An 18,151-nucleotide genomic window follows, 5' to 3' on the forward strand; every position below is an offset into this window, starting at 1 on the left:
TTTTACTTGAGTTTTGCAATCTGTACGAAAAAAAAGACATCCTCTACAAATAAAATCGTTGAAGAACGAATTCTATATGAGATGGATCAAGGCCGAGGATTTTTTTTTTTTTTTTTGTACACCAATCTCACGGCGTCCCTCGCTAACACATAAATACCCGATGTATTTTGTGTTCAGGAGTCGACTCCCTCATCATGCTTGATACGTCATGACTGTTTCATAGTGAATTTTTTTCGATAATTAAACAAAGTATAGGTTATTCTATACTTATGCTTCCTTTCCAGAAGAACAGGAATACAATTTCTTGTAGATCCCTTCTCCGAACTTCTTTTAATGACTGAATAATTTTGGTTCAACAAAAATTATTACTGCTTCATAACTTGTAATATCAGTAGTCCGACATACTGGGGTTATGTAATTGTTAATTTGGACTATTAAAATTTTACACTCTGACGGGCTACCTAAATATATACCCAATATCTTGGCTGTCTGAAAATGAGAGTAGGTCATTCTGTGTGTTACTTGCCCTGCCAGGCATCCCTTTGCTCACTATCTCTTTCTCGCTTGCTTTCTCTCACGTAGCACAGACGAGCAAGTCGCATATTAGAAAAAAAAGGATATTTCATTTCGGGCTACCCAAAACTGAAGAGTGCCAGGTCGAAGGGATACTAGGGATTTCGAATTTTTTATATTATTTCTTTAGATACAACCATGAATGGAACGGCACTAAGTACTTTCGCCTTGAACTATTTGGCCTCAGGACATCTGGTCTTAAACCACTTCGCCTTAAAGCGAATTTGCCTCTACGATTTTTCGCCTGAAAAATATCTTAAATAATGATATAATTATGCCCCAAAATTTCAATACATAAATATTATCAAAATCTCACTATATATTGACTTTGAACCAGAGAAAAAATAGTTGATAAATTTAGGATAATAAGAAAAAGAAAAATCTACAAGCAGGACAATGATTGAACGGAAGAAGTGCTAATCACTTTTCCGCTATTAATTATAGTTAGACATGAGATTTATTCATTTAAGAAAAGACTCATGGATTGAAGAACAGCATGATATGAGGAAAGAGCATAATGCCATCAGTATTCTAACAGAAAACAACAATTTCACGCGTTTTAAAGTAATACACATTACATATTGTGATTAAAAAAATCAAAAAGAACATCAATTTCAGCCAAAAATCAACAATATCTACGTATAATCCTCATTTATGTATATTTAAGAAAACATATCCTTGAGACAAAGTGGCTTTTAGGCAAAATAGTTTAAGGCAAGAGTACTGGGCACCGAATCTAACCTACACATCTTGAGTTCAAGCGAATTATATCTCCTGAGAGCGTTGTCCAATAAGCTACTTCATTCCATTACAATTTGAAATTATTCTAGTTCTGGATGTGGAATGGGTCCAGGATTTCCAGACCGAAAGCCAACACTAGTCCCTACAATTGTAGACATACATTTTTATGTATATATCATGGAGTTAAAAATATTGGATATGACTTGTTGAATCCATACAATTTCAATCTGATTATTGCATTGATTGCTCTTGTATACGTAAGCAAATATGACAAGAAAAACAAGCAAAAGAGAAAATCTCAATAAAGTGTGTATATGGTGTGTCAACATCAAATCAATATTGAACAAAAATCAAGAAATGGAGAAAATCCCAACTGATTTGTTGTCTTCATATATAGGAACGAATATTTCATAGACATACTATAGTCACATAATGGATTTCTATTCAAAAATTGTGGGATGAGTAACAATACTCAAGAATTTTAGCTATGCTCTAAAACTTAAATTTGATTTAAGGGACTACTTATATTAGCCCCTATATGGCATTTTTTAATAAAATATGTCAAAATCTTGATTTTGTGCGGACAAGCCATATATTTATATTGTATATACCATTTATTGCCAACGATTCAATAAACAACATTGTATCTACTGTTTTCATTGTTGTTAATATGTATGATTTGGCTTTGAGGTGAAATCTTTTGACGTACAAATAACACAGGTTTTGTATTTTCAAAGTGGTGCATGAGGTCCTGATTAAGTCATACATCAAAAAAACTATGACATACAATATGTTTCATCACGAGTCATTCATCAATTAGATAGGTCTAATAATATACTTTCCTTCTCAGATACAGTATGTACCATTATAGTTTCAAATTCATTGTAGGGGAGACCCATAACAGTTGAAATACTTTTTTATTTTTGGCCCTTTTCCTCGGAGCCAAACAATTTATGTGCATGTTATTGTTTGAATATACATATTTAGAAATTATTATAATATAGAGGTAGGGGAAAAGTCTTTATAATTTAGGTCCAAGTAAAGTTCTTCAATATTTTCATAGAGTTCAGTTCGAGTCCTTTAAATAATTATTACACAGCATTTTCTTGTGATGAAATATATTCCAAGTATTTGCAATTCCAATGAATAGCGTGCTATGAAGCGTATTTTGTTAAAAGTAAGGGAACCCAAAACTTGAAGTAGCCTTTAAGTACGAGTTTATCTCTGTTATTTTTAATTATAATGTTTCATTACACAACTAGACGACAGCTGAAACAAAATAAAACAATTTTTATTTTTGACCCATGTCTCTAGGTGTAAGAACGTCAGAGCAACAACAATTAAAGCAGCACGTGTGGGATCTCCTCCGTGCATTTCTCAGGGCTGAGAACCTTACTAAGACTGTTAGCAACTGCATCCAGACTACCTTCAAGATCAAGAAATCCATTACAGCCCCATCAAGTCAAGAAGAACCAAAACTTCTGCGGTAACAATGTGGCTGACTTGTTGACATGTAGTGATGCTCTAGCTTTGACTTTAACCCCCTAGACTATGCAGCTTACAGTACCTTGAAGGAGAATGTCTACTGCACTTCTCATCCAAATTTGGATTTGCTCCGATCTGCCATCATCACAGCATTGTTACATTTAAATAACAACTTGGAATCACGAATTCTATTAATATAAACATTGAGTCCTTCTATTCCACTTGGAAAAATGGAGAATCATCCCATTTTCCGTTCAACAAGGACGTTACCTCAAAGGAATCTTCCTTGACTTGAGTAGTTGGGATTCGATCGCAACATGTGTAGGTCCATAATATCTTCTAGGATGTGTGTTCTTTAGTATTAATTTTTAATTATTTAATTTTAATAAAGGTAATTTTAATAAAGCATTATATTCCAATGATTAAAAACAGCTCAAAGCTGCGAGAAAAGTGACAAACAGAGCTCCACAAAAAGTCAAGACCCAATGTTATTTTTATTGAGGAATTTTAAACATTCTTGAGTATACTTTCTTACTTCTAATTGTTAATATATATTGATATTAATGAATAATTATTGTACATTACATAGGCATCGTTATATAATTTATAGAATCTTCACATGTTCTTCCTTTAAAATTTGAGCAATCGTTTTTTGTGCAATGGAATGAATGGAAGTTGATATGTTAACTTAAAATATAATATATTCTCTGCATCGGTTACAAAACCTATATTACCTGGATAATTACCACTCAACATTCACCTCCAGTCTTATTTACCCTCTAAGAAAAATGATTGGATATTTAATTATTTTTTGGTGAGCCGAAAACTTATTTGTGTAAATCAGTGAATCTACCTTTATAGTGAAAAAATAATAAGATCCTTTTTTCGACCAAATAATTTCCAATGTTGTATTTATGCCACATTAATTATATTGTTAAAGCTGTTTAGCCAGCCCCCAATATCAGAATGCATTAAAAAACTGGAGACAGAATGTCTAAATTTACTAGTAATCTACTGCACATAAGTCTTTGACTACTCATTGTATGACATATTATATTAGCGAATTTTATTAATATTTGTTAATAAATTCTATAATATAGAAATATGATAGTTTTTTCATGATTTTCACAAAGTAAATCAGGTATTCCTGAATTTGAAAATGTCAACTACTTTTTATATTCACTCTTCACTAGTGTATATGAAATATAGAAGATTCTCATTTCTATACGACCATCACGTGATATTCTATCCTCCAACCCCGTAACTTTTAATCAATAGTACCATATGTCTCGCTCCCGCTTTTTACACACACTCGCTTGATGCCCAGTCCTAGATATTGTATATGTAGTACATAGACTTGTTCCACTATTTTGGCGTTCAATTCAGCGTTTCGTTCATTTTTTTTTTTTTTTCAGTGATTATTTCTGTTCCATTTGCGTTCCAATCATAAGGTAGTACAGGCTTGTACAGTATACATAAATACACTAGCGTACTCGTTAAATGAAGCCGTACAGTTTTGTAGATAACTGTGCTTTCATGTATTCCTGAGGAACCAAAGCTTTATTGTCTGAAATTTCTATGGGAATCATAAAAAAAAATCAAACTTCAAGGAAAAAAGGCTTTAGGTCCATCCCAAATTGCTCATGAATTTGCATAGTTGTGTTTCTAAGATACTAACCCTGTGGACAAATACACTCCTTCTGAAATTATTATAACCTATTGTAACAGAACGCTAAAATCTCATTTTAGTGTTCATCGTTCAAAAAAAAAAATATTTTCCATTCATTCAACGCACATCATTGAACTTCGTTCAATTTTCCGTTCCTTTCACAAGCATGTGTATATGAATTATTGATCACTATAGATCGAGGAAAAGATATGCACAGTCGCATTTCTCTTCAGGACTTTGTCTCCCCATATACCAACATACATGCTTATGGAGGATGGATGAATACGTAGAAAGGATAGGAGCGAGACTTATGGTACTACTGATTAAAGAAGGATAAAATATGACGTGTTTCTGCACTCGAAATGAGAATCTTCTATGATTCAAATAAACCTAGGGGAGAGTTATAATAACAATATTTTCAATATAAAGAATACCTGATTTACTTCATGAAAATCATGATAGAACATACATATTTCTATATCTTCAATTTCTTCTCTTAAAGTAACAAACATATTAATATATTATAGAGCGTTTTCAAGTGACGTTAGCATTGTTAATGTCGTTTTTTGGGGGGGCCTAAAAATCAAGTTTTATAAAAATGAAAACCATTTTTTCATTTACATAATGGAAAATTATGAGCAATTGGATGTTAAAATGGGACAAGCAAATAAAAGAACTTAAACCTTACCGTATATCAAAAATATATCTCTCTATTGCCAAGTTTTATTATACATATATATGACATTAATATCAATTAGAAATATGTTATTACATCGTTATATATCCTTATTTTCATATTGTAAATAAAAATTAGCAATTACAACGGAAAAAATAAAACATTTTTCTCTGACTATCCTATTAATCACGCCCCTAATTGAGCAAAAAAATTATACAAATCTAGCCATTTGTAGGGATTTTCATCAATTACTTTAATTTAATTTAAATATCATTGAGTATCATTTGCATCAAGTAGTTTTCAATGCAGATGTTTCATTTTTTTATTTATTTTCAAAGATATTTGATAAAATTTTATCAAGATTTATTGGAAATTTGTCTATTTTATGTAGCAAAAATATCAATTTTGAGCCTCAAGTATCTTTCCATTTTGATGCACTTTATGACGGCAGTAAAAAATATTAATGCAATGAGAAATAAAAAAAACTAATGAGTATGACTTTACACTTGGCACATGAAAATTATATAAAAAGTTAGTCCGTGCTCCAGAGTCAATTTATTCCTGGTTGGCTCATATTTATTGCCTGCACTACTGAATTGACTTTCATTTATAATGAATAGATCTGAATTTATCCGGTGCCCTTCAGGTCTTTGTCATAAACCTAGGTTAGTATTTACTATGATCCTCAGTTCATTTTATTAGTTGACCATTTGAAATAATAAAATACTTTAAGAAAGACTGATTTTTGCCGATTCTGATGCATTAGTACACCCCTAATTTTAACTTGTATTCATGATAGTATGTTAAATAAGTATGGGTAAATAAAAAGGAAAAAAAAAACCAACAACAAAAGCAATGAGTTGAAATACAAAATGACATAAGAAGTCATACAAGAGATATAAAACAAATTATGAATTACAAATGACAAGATATAAAAATTCAGCTGTGGATTTTTGAATTTGTTTTCCAAAAAATTAAATTTTCTGTGTATAACTTTAGATTTTTTAAATTTTTTTTTAAAAAATGTAGTATTTAAAAGTTTTTGGATAAAAAATTTAATATTTGAAAGTTTTTGAAAAAAAAAAATATTTTTTCAGCGAAAAATTATATATATTTTTGAAATTTTTTTCTAAAAAAATTAATATGTGAAATTTTTTTTCCAAAAAAATTAATTTCATGTCTATAGCTTTGGATTTTGAAATTGTATTCCAAAAAATTTAAATTTTCTGTACATAGCTTAGAATTTTTGAAATTTTCAAAAAATTCAGTATTTAAAATTTTTTTCCAAAAAATGTATTTTTTTTGTTTGTTTGAATACCTATGGATTTTTGAAATTAAAAAAAAATTATATTTCACATTATATTCCAAAACTTGCATTTTCCCTGTGAAAAATTATGTATTTTAGAATTTTTTTTCCAAAAGATTTAAATTTTATGTAAATAGCTCTGGATTTTTGAAATTTTCAATAAATTCCATATTTAAAATCATTTCCAGAAAATGTTTTTTTATCTGTGAAAAGTTATTTAGAGTTGATATTTTTTCCCAAAAAATTTAATTTTATGTGAATAGCTTTGGACTTTCAAAATTTTCAAAAAATTCAATATTTGAATTTTATTTTTTTGTGAATAGCTATGGATTTTTGAAATTGTTTAAAAAACATTTGATTTTTGGATTTTTTTTTTTTGAAATATTATGAAATATAACCCCCCTAAAAAAAAAAAAAAAAAATATATATATATAAAATCCTGCAGACGTCCCTGGGATCTGATACAATGTGGATCCATTCTATCTTTAGTTTTGATATTTTTATTAAAATTGCATTTGCAACTTTTTAGTATTGTAATTGTTCCCAGTCACCCCTAAAACTCAAAAGGCATAAGATTTTGAATCTCCATTGCATATGGATCGGTACAGGTTTTACTGTTGTTATAGTTTTTTGTTTCTTTTCAAATAACAATGAATGATATGACTATATGAGCTATAAATAAGTATTATTCGTTATCATTAAGCAACATAGATTATGTAAACTTAAGCATACTTGCATGCCATACATACATACATATGTATGTAGTAAGTATGAAAAGACCATAAATTATTCAAGTAAATTTGACTGTAAGGATCAGTGCATTGTCAAACACATGACTTAATTTTCTAGACACATCATTTAATTTCAATATATCTTATTTATTCTTTTATCTGATAAACAACGACAAAAATAAAAATAAATGAATGATTACTTTTTGTAAATTATGGATTCTTTTGAATCCATGTACATTAGGGTGGAGCAAAAAATAGAAGAAAAATGTACTTCCTATAGTTACACTATAGAGCAAATAGAGAGATGAACCTAAGGAAAATAACGGATGTATCAAAACTATTTCCCAATCACTTTAATTGTCAATATTAATCAAACAAAATAACTAAAATTACTCCAGTGTCTCTGAAGGAACTGATATCTGAGTCTTATTAAACTAGCCAACTACATGAAAGGCAAATTCGTCAACAAACAACAGACGGGTCACGGATACGGCATAGAGAAAAAGATTTTAGCTTCTCTTGAACATAACTTCAACCGTTTATTCTTACATTCTTTAAAATTATTCCTTATCTCTCAAATTTGTTGATGTTATCTCAAAAGAGGTTGAAACATAAAAAGTAAAACAAACTTATATTATGTAAATGAGAACAAATTCTGCCATTTTATTGCTCTTCTAAAATGGAAAGCGCGCTCCCACTCGTTATTTTAAATAATGAGCGCCCTCGTACTCTCTCTCAAGAATTTTGAGCGCTGTTCAGAGCAGCACTCAATTGAACTACGCTCACCAATGCTTTAGATACTACAGATAACGTCACTTTATCATTTTCGGTTATTTTCCAACCGTATTTGAAAAATATTGATCACATGGTCTTTGCTACGTCACTATATATATGGCATCGGATCTGCGTATTTCAATTGGGTTGAAATAAATTATCCAAGAACGATTTTTGTTTGCATTCGGTTTTAATGGATTTTTTCTGGCACAATATATAATGAAATTTCCATCAAGACCGAATTATAATACGAGACTGGTCTAGACTGAACTTGGACACAATTATTTTCTCTTACAAAAATTATTCTGCTTTTGCATTGTAAACTAAATAAATATTTTGTATAGTTTAGAAAAAGTTGTTTAAAACGGTTTTTTGCAAAATGAATAATAATTATGTATATAATTTTTTTTTTTTTTAATTCCAAGCCCACACCCCTAAAAAAAAGTATAATCCTTCCGACGCCCCTGTTTTTGTAATAATTCGGTGCCTCTTTATGTTGCCTTATTTACAAGCTAATATATACATAAGTAAACAACGTTCAGCTCTTCATAAACTTTGAACAATTCCTAACAATGGTTGAATAATAATTTCATAGATGAGAAGAATTGGAAAACTGCTACAAACTGATTTTGAATTCTTTTATAGGAAAGTTTGCGTGAAACAATATAGGTACGACGGGATTAATTTTTATTGACTTAATCAATAATACGAACTAAAGATGACATTACAGAACATTAAAATTACAAGACAGGGGCGTCCGGAGGGAGTGGGCTAGAAGCCGTAGCCCCCCACTCCAAATTTAAGGAATGTATGCTCTTTACTAAAATTTCCATCCAAAAAATTAATTTTTTGTCAATTTTTTCCCCAAAAATGTGAATTTTTTGAGAAAAAATGTAGATTTTTGAATTTTTTTTCAAAAAATTCTATATTTGATTTTTTTTTTTTTTGTGAATAGCTATGGATTTTAAAAAAATAATTCTAAAAAAATAATATTTTTTAGTAATTAGCTATGGATTTTTAAAAAAAAATTCCAAAAACTAAGCCCCCCTCCCAAAAAAAAAAAAAAGTATTATTATTACTATCTCCGCTGCAACATAATTTATTTTTTTCGCATTAGGCGTAATGAAAATTCGAAAATCAAACCACCCTAATGTACGGACTTTCTGCATTGTCTAATTCATACATATGGGGATTGTTGTTCAGCTTTTGTTTACTTTGACATATGTCCATACTTTAAAATGTCAAATGAAGAATAACGAATGTCTGTACAATTTTACTCCATTTTATTGCAATTGCATATGTATATATTTATTGTTCATTAATCCTATTAGTTGCAAAAAAAAAAAAAAAAAAATGTAATTCGTTTGTATCAATCAAGTACATAGAACTCATGTAAAATAATTGCATAAGTTATTGATTCTGAAGTGTTCTTCATGAAAAATAAAGATGGGAGTGAGTCCTTAAAGAGTATTTAATCCTTGATTACTTATTTTCAAATCTTAATTCAAATACTTCCTCGGGGTGTTTAAGAACGAATAAACAAGAAATTAATGTATGTTTTAGCAATATATAACTTTATTTGTTGTTAGTAGGTGTTACATATGATACAATAAGCTTCAGGAAACCAATTAAATACTTATTTACCATTATCTACGAGGGAATAAACAACACAATTGCAAATGTTTCTGGTGACGTAAAACTAGAGGGTACGACCTCTATCTAACAGCGTAAACGCGTTTTTTAACGGATTTTCTCCTAAACTAATCATCCGATTTTAATAAAAACTAAAACCAAATGAAAGGAAACATTTTCAAAACGCTGTTGATTCCCAATCACCTCCAGACTCTTCAGTTCCCTTTCTGAGTCTCCAAACAAAGGTATTGTGCAAGTATAAAAAGTTTACAATCTCAACATTGTCTCGTCCGGAATGGATCACAACAAAAGAGAATCTACCTTTACAACGATTGTAGAATAAATATTTCGTCTATTGATGCCATTCTTTTTGAAACTGACGCCAAACACATCTGGCTAGCCGTCAAAACAATAAACACAGGCGCTCAATATTCGTTGGTAAATATCAGCCACTCGCCATCCATGGGATAGGGAGAAAATACCTGATTCAAATGGTGTAAAACAGAGAAAATACCCTGAGCTTCTGTCAAATCTACTACATTTTGGCAGGTGTTATCATACGTGGAGTTTGCAGGAGGACCAAGGGCCACCCAGACCCCAAAAATGTATCTACATTTTCAAAAAAGAAAACTAGACATAATATAATTGGCTAGTTATTCCATTTCCCCCAACTATAAAATTATTATTTAATATAATTATTGTTTTTGAATGTTTAACTAGAGTTCATTCAAATTCACCTAATCAACGTCAGATCACTGATATGGGGAACAGAAGCAGAAAAATTGACAATTAACTAAAAACACAATTTTAAAAACTGATTTTATCAATTTGTCATTGTTTATTTACTAATGATGTTAGATGTTGAGGATTATCTATTTTGAAGGGGAAAAAAATACATTGTAACTATAATTAAGGATGACTAATTGATTGTCCCATTTTTATTAATAAAGCGTTAATTTTTGATTCACAAATTTATTTGTCATTATAGCACTAGAAAATAAAATATATCATCTATATACATAGATGATATTTTATATTTTAATAGCGCAAAGTTTTTTGTAGGAATATAGAAAGGTATTTTTGATCTAAGAAATAACATTATAGTCATGTTGATGTTTCTTTAATGCTTTTTCTAGAGCTGTCGATACTCACTCCCACAAATTCATAATTGAAACGTTATTTAAAAAAAAGGAATTGGTGATTATATCTTTAGGCTGGCTGGAGCTCTTCTAGCTAAATCACACCCCATAGTTCAGTATAGAAACAAATTTACTATATTTGATAACAAAAGAGGTGTCCTTCCTCTGCTCTGCTTTTAATTATTAGTGGTCTACACTAATAAACCAGAAAATTCACATGAATGGTGACATAATTGGTTTTTCTACCCTTTTGTCCCACAGAAAGTGTATTTCTAATGACTTAACTATGATTTTCTCAGGGGGTTGGCTACAAACAATAAAGTTTTTAAAGAGAACTCTTCCCGATGTTCTTTCCATATATCCTGGAAAAACTAAAATAATCAGCCAATATCATGGACTTATTGTAAAAGCTGGGCCAACTTGAAACACCACAGAAAACATCAAGTTATTAGGGCTTTGGATTGTGACCAATGGTGTAGAAAAAAGCATAAAGAAATTACTGAAAATTCTTACAAAAGTTTACCCTGTTTGTTCGTTATCAAAAAGTCTACGATTAAATTAGCTCAAAAAAAAAACAACTCAAAAATTAGAAAAAATTTAAAGCCAATTTCACTTCTACATATTTTTATGTTGTATTATTTTTATGCCAAACTTTTAAAGCAAAAGTTGGTAATTCACCAATTTTCTACACTTTTTATTCAATATGTGCCCCTCCATTCTGAATTATGGCTTCAATACGGGGACGAACAGAAGTACAGCTGGCCTTGATAAAGTCCGTGGACAAGTTGTTCTGCTCTTCCGTGATCACAGTCTTCAGTGCATTGACATTCGGGTAAGAAAATCTTGTTCTTCCTGCTCTCCAAGACAAACCAAACAGCGAAGTCCAGGGGTTCTTGTCGGGTTAGGACGAAAGCAAAAAGTTTGCCATCCCTAAGGCAGCCATGTTCTCCCTGCAGAAACGCTGCACCTTCTTAGACGTGTGTGCAAGAGGGCCTTCTTGGGTAAAAACAGAGTTGTTCCTGTGGAGCATGTTTTTTAACCATGGCAAGACATGGAAACTAAGGACCTTTTAGCAGACGTCCGTGTTGACTTTCTCGTTGGCCTTGAAGAAGTAGGGAGGCATCTTGCTGCCGTCAGACCCCACGACGTCAAGGATCATAACCTGAGCGAGCTAGATATTTGCCCCTGAAGTTTCCCTCGGCCTGAGCTCTTGATTCATCCAAGAAACGAACATTTGTCCTGTTCCGAATAGTGTATACTTGTCGACTTGTACGTGGAGGGGATTGCACTTTTTCTGCCGTTTCCCTTGTTGCTCGGACATTTTTGATCGCACCTTCAGAATCATCATTTTAGGCACTTGAATCCAATTCTAAACAAAAAAAAAACTGCCTAAACAAAAACCTGCGACCATCCCTGTAAATGGATGACCATTGCCCTTAACAACATTTATGTTTATATATTTTAGTCAAAAAAATACCGAAATACAGATACCTATATTGGCTCTAGTAGCAGGGATGTCTGCAGAATTATGGTTGGGTAGGGGAGGGGCTTAGTTTTTTTAATTTTATTTGAAAAATAATCTAAAAAAAATTCAAATATTATATTTTTTGAAAAAAATTAATAAAATTATTACACTATTTAGAAAAAATCAAATTTTTTGGAAAATGAATTTAAAAAATTCATAGTTGACAAATAATTAAAATTTCTGGAAAAAAATTTTTAACTTTTTGGGAAAAATTTTCAAAATCGAATGATATTCACACAAAATTATAATGTTAATTTTTTTGGGAAAAATTTCAAAGTTTACATTTTTCGGAGAAAATATCAAAAATCCATAGCTGTTCTCAAATAATTAAATATTTTGGGAAAAAATTTCAAAAATCTAGAGATATTCACAAAAAATTATAATATTAAATTGTTTGGAAAAAAAAATCAAAAATCCACAGCTGTTCACAATATTAGATTTTTGGAAATTTTTTTTTAATAATTCAATTAAACTTCAAGTATTACATTTTGGAATAAAAATTAAAATATTAAATTTTCTACTTAAATGAAAAAATTCCTTAATTTGGGGGGCTACAGGTCCTCCAGCCCACCCTTTGCGAACGCCCATGTGTAGAGAGAGTCTCCATTTTGGAACAAGTATACTTACATCCCCGCCTCAGTAAATGATAATGCCAAGTACAATTTTTTATTGAATATTTATATTCATTTATGGAGGACGATGCAAAATTGAATATATAGATTACATTTCATATATTTTATTTTAATTATACTATCATAATATTATAAATATATGTCTCCTTAAAAAAGTATATCCATTCCTAGGGGGAAAAAAAACTTCCTAGGCTCAATCTAGAAACAGTAATATGTATTCTTTCATTTTGAAATCTTAATTAAACGAATATCTCCGTCTACATATTATGTACACTTATACATATATATATATTGCATGTGTATTTAATAACTGTGGGAAAAACACATTCAACTCGTCATCATTCTAATGTTTACAATATAAACCCCATTTCCTTGTCAAGAAAAATTTGAGGGATATTTTGCACATCACTTGGCAATTATACTCTTTATATGCCTATTATATGTATGTAGGTATGTACTATATATGCAGTTCCAACCGCACTAACATACATATAATTTTTGTACAAACACATTAATTCAAATCACGTTAATGATGAAGAACAAGACCATAAAAGGAGTATCCATCAAGATGTTATCCCTGACATTTAAGACCTGACAAATTATAAAATGAAAGACTAATATATACATGGGTAGTGTTTAGGAACTAAATTATGTATACAGACTATGGTTTAGACATGTGTACTAGGTAGAAATCAGACGGGTCTTGAGGCCAGATTCGAAGTACACGGGGGTTACATTATAAGAGTTTTCCCGCACGTCATACATTCTATTTTTATCTTTAAAATTGGAGACAGTAACCGGGAATAGTTGAAATTCAATTAATGCAACTTTTTAATAATAATCTCGAATCAAATACTATACGTTTCCACATAGGGTTAGACAATCATTGGAATTTTTAGAATATATTCCTAATTATATATATTTTTAGTAATTTTCTATTTCAGGAGGTATTGGATTTGACGACATAGAAGTACCATTAAATCTGTCCTGTATTGATGCTGTAGGTAATAAATAATTCATGGTAGATACATGAATTATAGGGGGATGGGGAAGGGGGGTATCGTCTCCGCTTACATTGAAAATGGTCTAAAAGCATCATTATTGATACAGGGTCCTTCAAGTAAATCCAGACCATAGTTAACTACATTCTGAACAATAAGGAAAGCATTTAATACGGTAATTTCAATTTTAAAGTCAGAGGTTGAGCTTTAACTTTAAGTTAGATGCGAAACTTTTAATATAAAATAATCGTTTACGATGGAGGAGACCCTGAGGAAAACCATCATCGAATTGGCTTGCGGTGGACACAACCCAGTGTACATCAATAAGATACTCGGGTATCCAAAGAGCACACTCTACGACGGTTACAACCACTGGGAGGAGGAGGGAGTATATAAGAGAAAAGCTCACAAGTCCCAGAGTGATAAAACGCAATCCCATATTCCTAGTAGTTCCTAGTCGTGTAACAGTGTCCAGGACCATAAACACTGACATGAGGCTTAAGTTATACCTCTTCTACAAAAGACATATAATTACAGACAAAATGAAGACCACCCGTGCTGCCCACAGAAGATAATCGCTGAACGATTTAGAGTCCCATGGTAACCGAATCATCTATTATTCGGAGAAGAAAGAATGGACTGTTGACAGATCTCACAACATTCAGAACAGCAGATGGTTAGCCACAGAGAGATCTAATGTCCCATACATCTTTAAAACCAAGTTTACAGCTAGAAGCATGACCCTTGGGTCATTGGGAACAACCGCCCTGCCATGCCCCCCCCCTATCTTCTATGAGCCAAAAGAGAGGGTGGGTGCGGACATTTTCTGTGAACTCCTGTCCGATCAAGTATACATTGGATGAAAGCTGAGGTCAATGGTATCAAGTTCCTGTGCCAACAAGACTTGGCACCCTCTCGCAAGGACTACAAGACCCAAAACTTGTTGAAAGAAGAGACGGTGCCATTTTGAGTTTTGTTATCTTGAGTCATGCTTGGAACCGATGACCGATTTATATAATAGTTATTAATTATATAGGTCAGTGTTGGAGCCATATCTACATAAACAGCCCCATTCAGTGTTGTCAGGTAGGGTTAAGTAAAATCGGATATATGTGCTTCAAAAATCGGCTAGTTTCAACAACAAACAGGTAAGGCTCCATAATATATCATTTTTCATGTTTTCCGCGTGACAATTGCGACTCATTCGAGAAAAAAATTAATTTTACTTTACAGTGTTGTAAAATCCATGAGGCTGTCTACAAAAAAAAATTACCCTTAAACCTCTGTTCACGAAAAGTTTTTAAGAAAAATCTTAGAGTTACATTTTCTAGAAGACCCTAAACTTGAACGAATAATCTTTTTATTAGAAAAAATTTAATGAACTTTTTTAAAAAACGATAGTTTTGTATAATACTTATTTCTCATTGGGAAGAGAGGTACAGAATAATCAATACATGAAATTCACACTCATTAGACTCCTTTAGTGTGAGTTATTACATTGAAAATTTTAAGGTAATAAATTCACGCGCTCAAAATCACGCCTATAATTTTTAATTTATGTTTTTTACATTGATAAAAATCAGTTAAATTATTGCAAAGTTTTGCAGCAATCAGATTAGTGATATTTTTTCCAACTATACAAGTTAAAAATCAGTTATTCTGGCAACACTGGTTGCATTGAATGTTTATTCTACACGGCGTTACGTCATTTGTAAAAAATATATACAGCGTATTTGGTTGCCAGCTGTGGATGTTTTCTCTTCTTTTCCTATAATCAGTGTTATTTAAATTTATTGGTTAGATACAAATTAGTTATTATTAAGTTGTGAACAAAAGTCAATTATTATTGAATAAAAATTTTATAGTTGGCTAACTACCAAGTGATAAAGTGATTTGAGCCTTTTTTCTGTTTCTTTTAGGATGAGAGATTGTGAGATACCAATTTTGTGGATAAACGTTCAATGGTCATTTTTTGGCCATATAAGGTGTTTTTCAACAATGCTGACATTAAGTGAAAACGCTCTATTCACAACACACTACGTAAATTATGCAAAAGGGGAAACATGGAAACGCTGGTATGAAGAAAAATGAAAGTCACCTTATCTGTTGTAGCTCAAATTAAGGGGCATTTGATCACCTGGCCGGTTGTTGTTCTTAGAAAAAAATGTTTCATAAATAAACGAACGATAATTCCTAACCGATTTTTTTTAATGAAATAAAATTTGATCTTAAAATTGTGAACGGATCCAAGTCTGCAACTAGAATTTATCAATGTTAATAAAAATCATGGACGTTTCGAGCACCTGGACAACAGACTAGGAAACGCACGCTCCAAGAGCTGGCTTTGAAGAAGTTCACGAATATGTTATTTTTTTAATAAAAATAAATTAATAGGGTTTTTAAATACAGATTGAATGAGTAAAAAACTTTAAATATTTATTCAAATTATGACAATTAATAAGAATTCAAGACTAAATAGGCTGCAATATATCAGCAATAATGTTTACACTAATTATTTAAAAAATAAATACACACACCAGAAAAATTAATGTTCATATCTTAAATATTATCATATTGAAGTTTGGCAACCTTTCTAGATTGAACTAGTTTTCAGATTATCTTTTCCTACCTTTCTGTGGGATGTTGTCATTGAGTTGAAACCCCAAGTTTTTCTCCATCATATTGAAGAGGAATTGTGAAATCTTATCAATAATGCTTGCCAATGTGTGACCTTGAACTATAGCTTCGATTGTAGTTTCTGAGCTCTATCTTGACTCTTTGTGGTTGATTTCTTTAATATGAACAAATTTATGGTGTAATAATGATTTAACTCAAAGGTGGTTCAGAGGAATCCCGAAGTATTTTTCCGTTTGAATATTTTTAAAATTGTGTACAGGGTCGAAAATGAGATGAATTTTCCTATTGATGTTGTGTGGGTGAGTAATTGAAGTGTGGAGCTCACCACCACAAAGGAAATGAGTGAAGAACTTCCTGTTGACTGGGTGGTTATCAACTAATACGCCCACAACGATAAATTCGATTTGCTAGAGGGTTTTTCATAATTAGAGTATATTTGCTGTAGAGCAATTCAGCGTTTAATTTGGCAACCAGTATAAGTGTTGTCCCATCCATGTAGTTCCTCCAACGGATTTGATCATAAATGTAAGAACCGTTTTAGTTGTTTGGTTGTTCTCTCAGCCCAAGAACTTACCTCAAATAAACTCGACTCTTTTTGTGGAGTAGACCTCATCTATTATAAAATTTACATTACGCTCTCTGCTGTTAGATCCTTATTCCAATTATTTAACTATAGATGACAGTAGTCTCGTTTCTACGGTAACTGCAGTAGAGATAGTTCTAAGATAAATGGGACATGGAACTGTAAGGTAATTCGACTTGAGAATTTGATCATTGAGGGTCGTACTAACATTTTGCCATAGAGGAAAAACAGGGAAAATCTCCTTCTGTTGACTTTCTTGAAAGTAATGTCATCTGTTCTATGATGAAACACAATTTTGAGTGGTTGCGTATTTTCTCAAAATCTATTTTTCTTGCCCACAAATCGGTACGATACATTAATGGAAAATTATAGCAATCGTGACGTTATAGACTATGAATTGTTCTGTGCTTTTTCAAAAGCTGGCTATCCTGCCCAGGAATCGGTACCATACATCAAATTGAAAATTATAGGAAGCCCGATTACATGATGGTCTAACCTTGTATTTCTATTAACCTTGGAATTTATGACCTAGTGAATTTCCCCGAGACTCATTACATTGAAAATATTAAATATGCATCCATGCTAATATATTTTCACAAAAATGGAGATTTTACTTCTTTCCAGAAGGTTTTAATATCTCATTCGTTTAAGAGTAGACTTTGCATCGTGTAAAATATGGTTCTTATACCGATAAATAGAAAATTATTGGTAATAGCAAGGTAACTAGAAATACAAGGTATTCAATAACATACATCGGGCCAGTACTCCTTTTCAAATTGTTGTACCGTACCGACCACTAGCAAACCTAAATAGAAGGATTGTTTTTTTGACGTCAGAGTCGATAATAAAACATTGTTTAGTCATCGTTTTAATAGTAATTAGTAATAAATTACCCATTTTCTTCGACTATGATTATCCGGTAACAGAGGAGCTACTTTTCAATGTTATTTTAGAATTGGAAAATAATGGGATTCGTATTATTGGAATGGTTTCTGGTATGGGACCCAAAAATATCCACCTTTGGACAGAATTAGGCTTATCTACTGA

This window comes from Lepeophtheirus salmonis, chromosome 6 (assembly GCF_016086655.4).
Source record: "Lepeophtheirus salmonis chromosome 6, UVic_Lsal_1.4, whole genome shotgun sequence".
Lineage (NCBI taxonomy): Eukaryota > Metazoa > Arthropoda > Copepoda > Siphonostomatoida > Caligidae > Lepeophtheirus > Lepeophtheirus salmonis.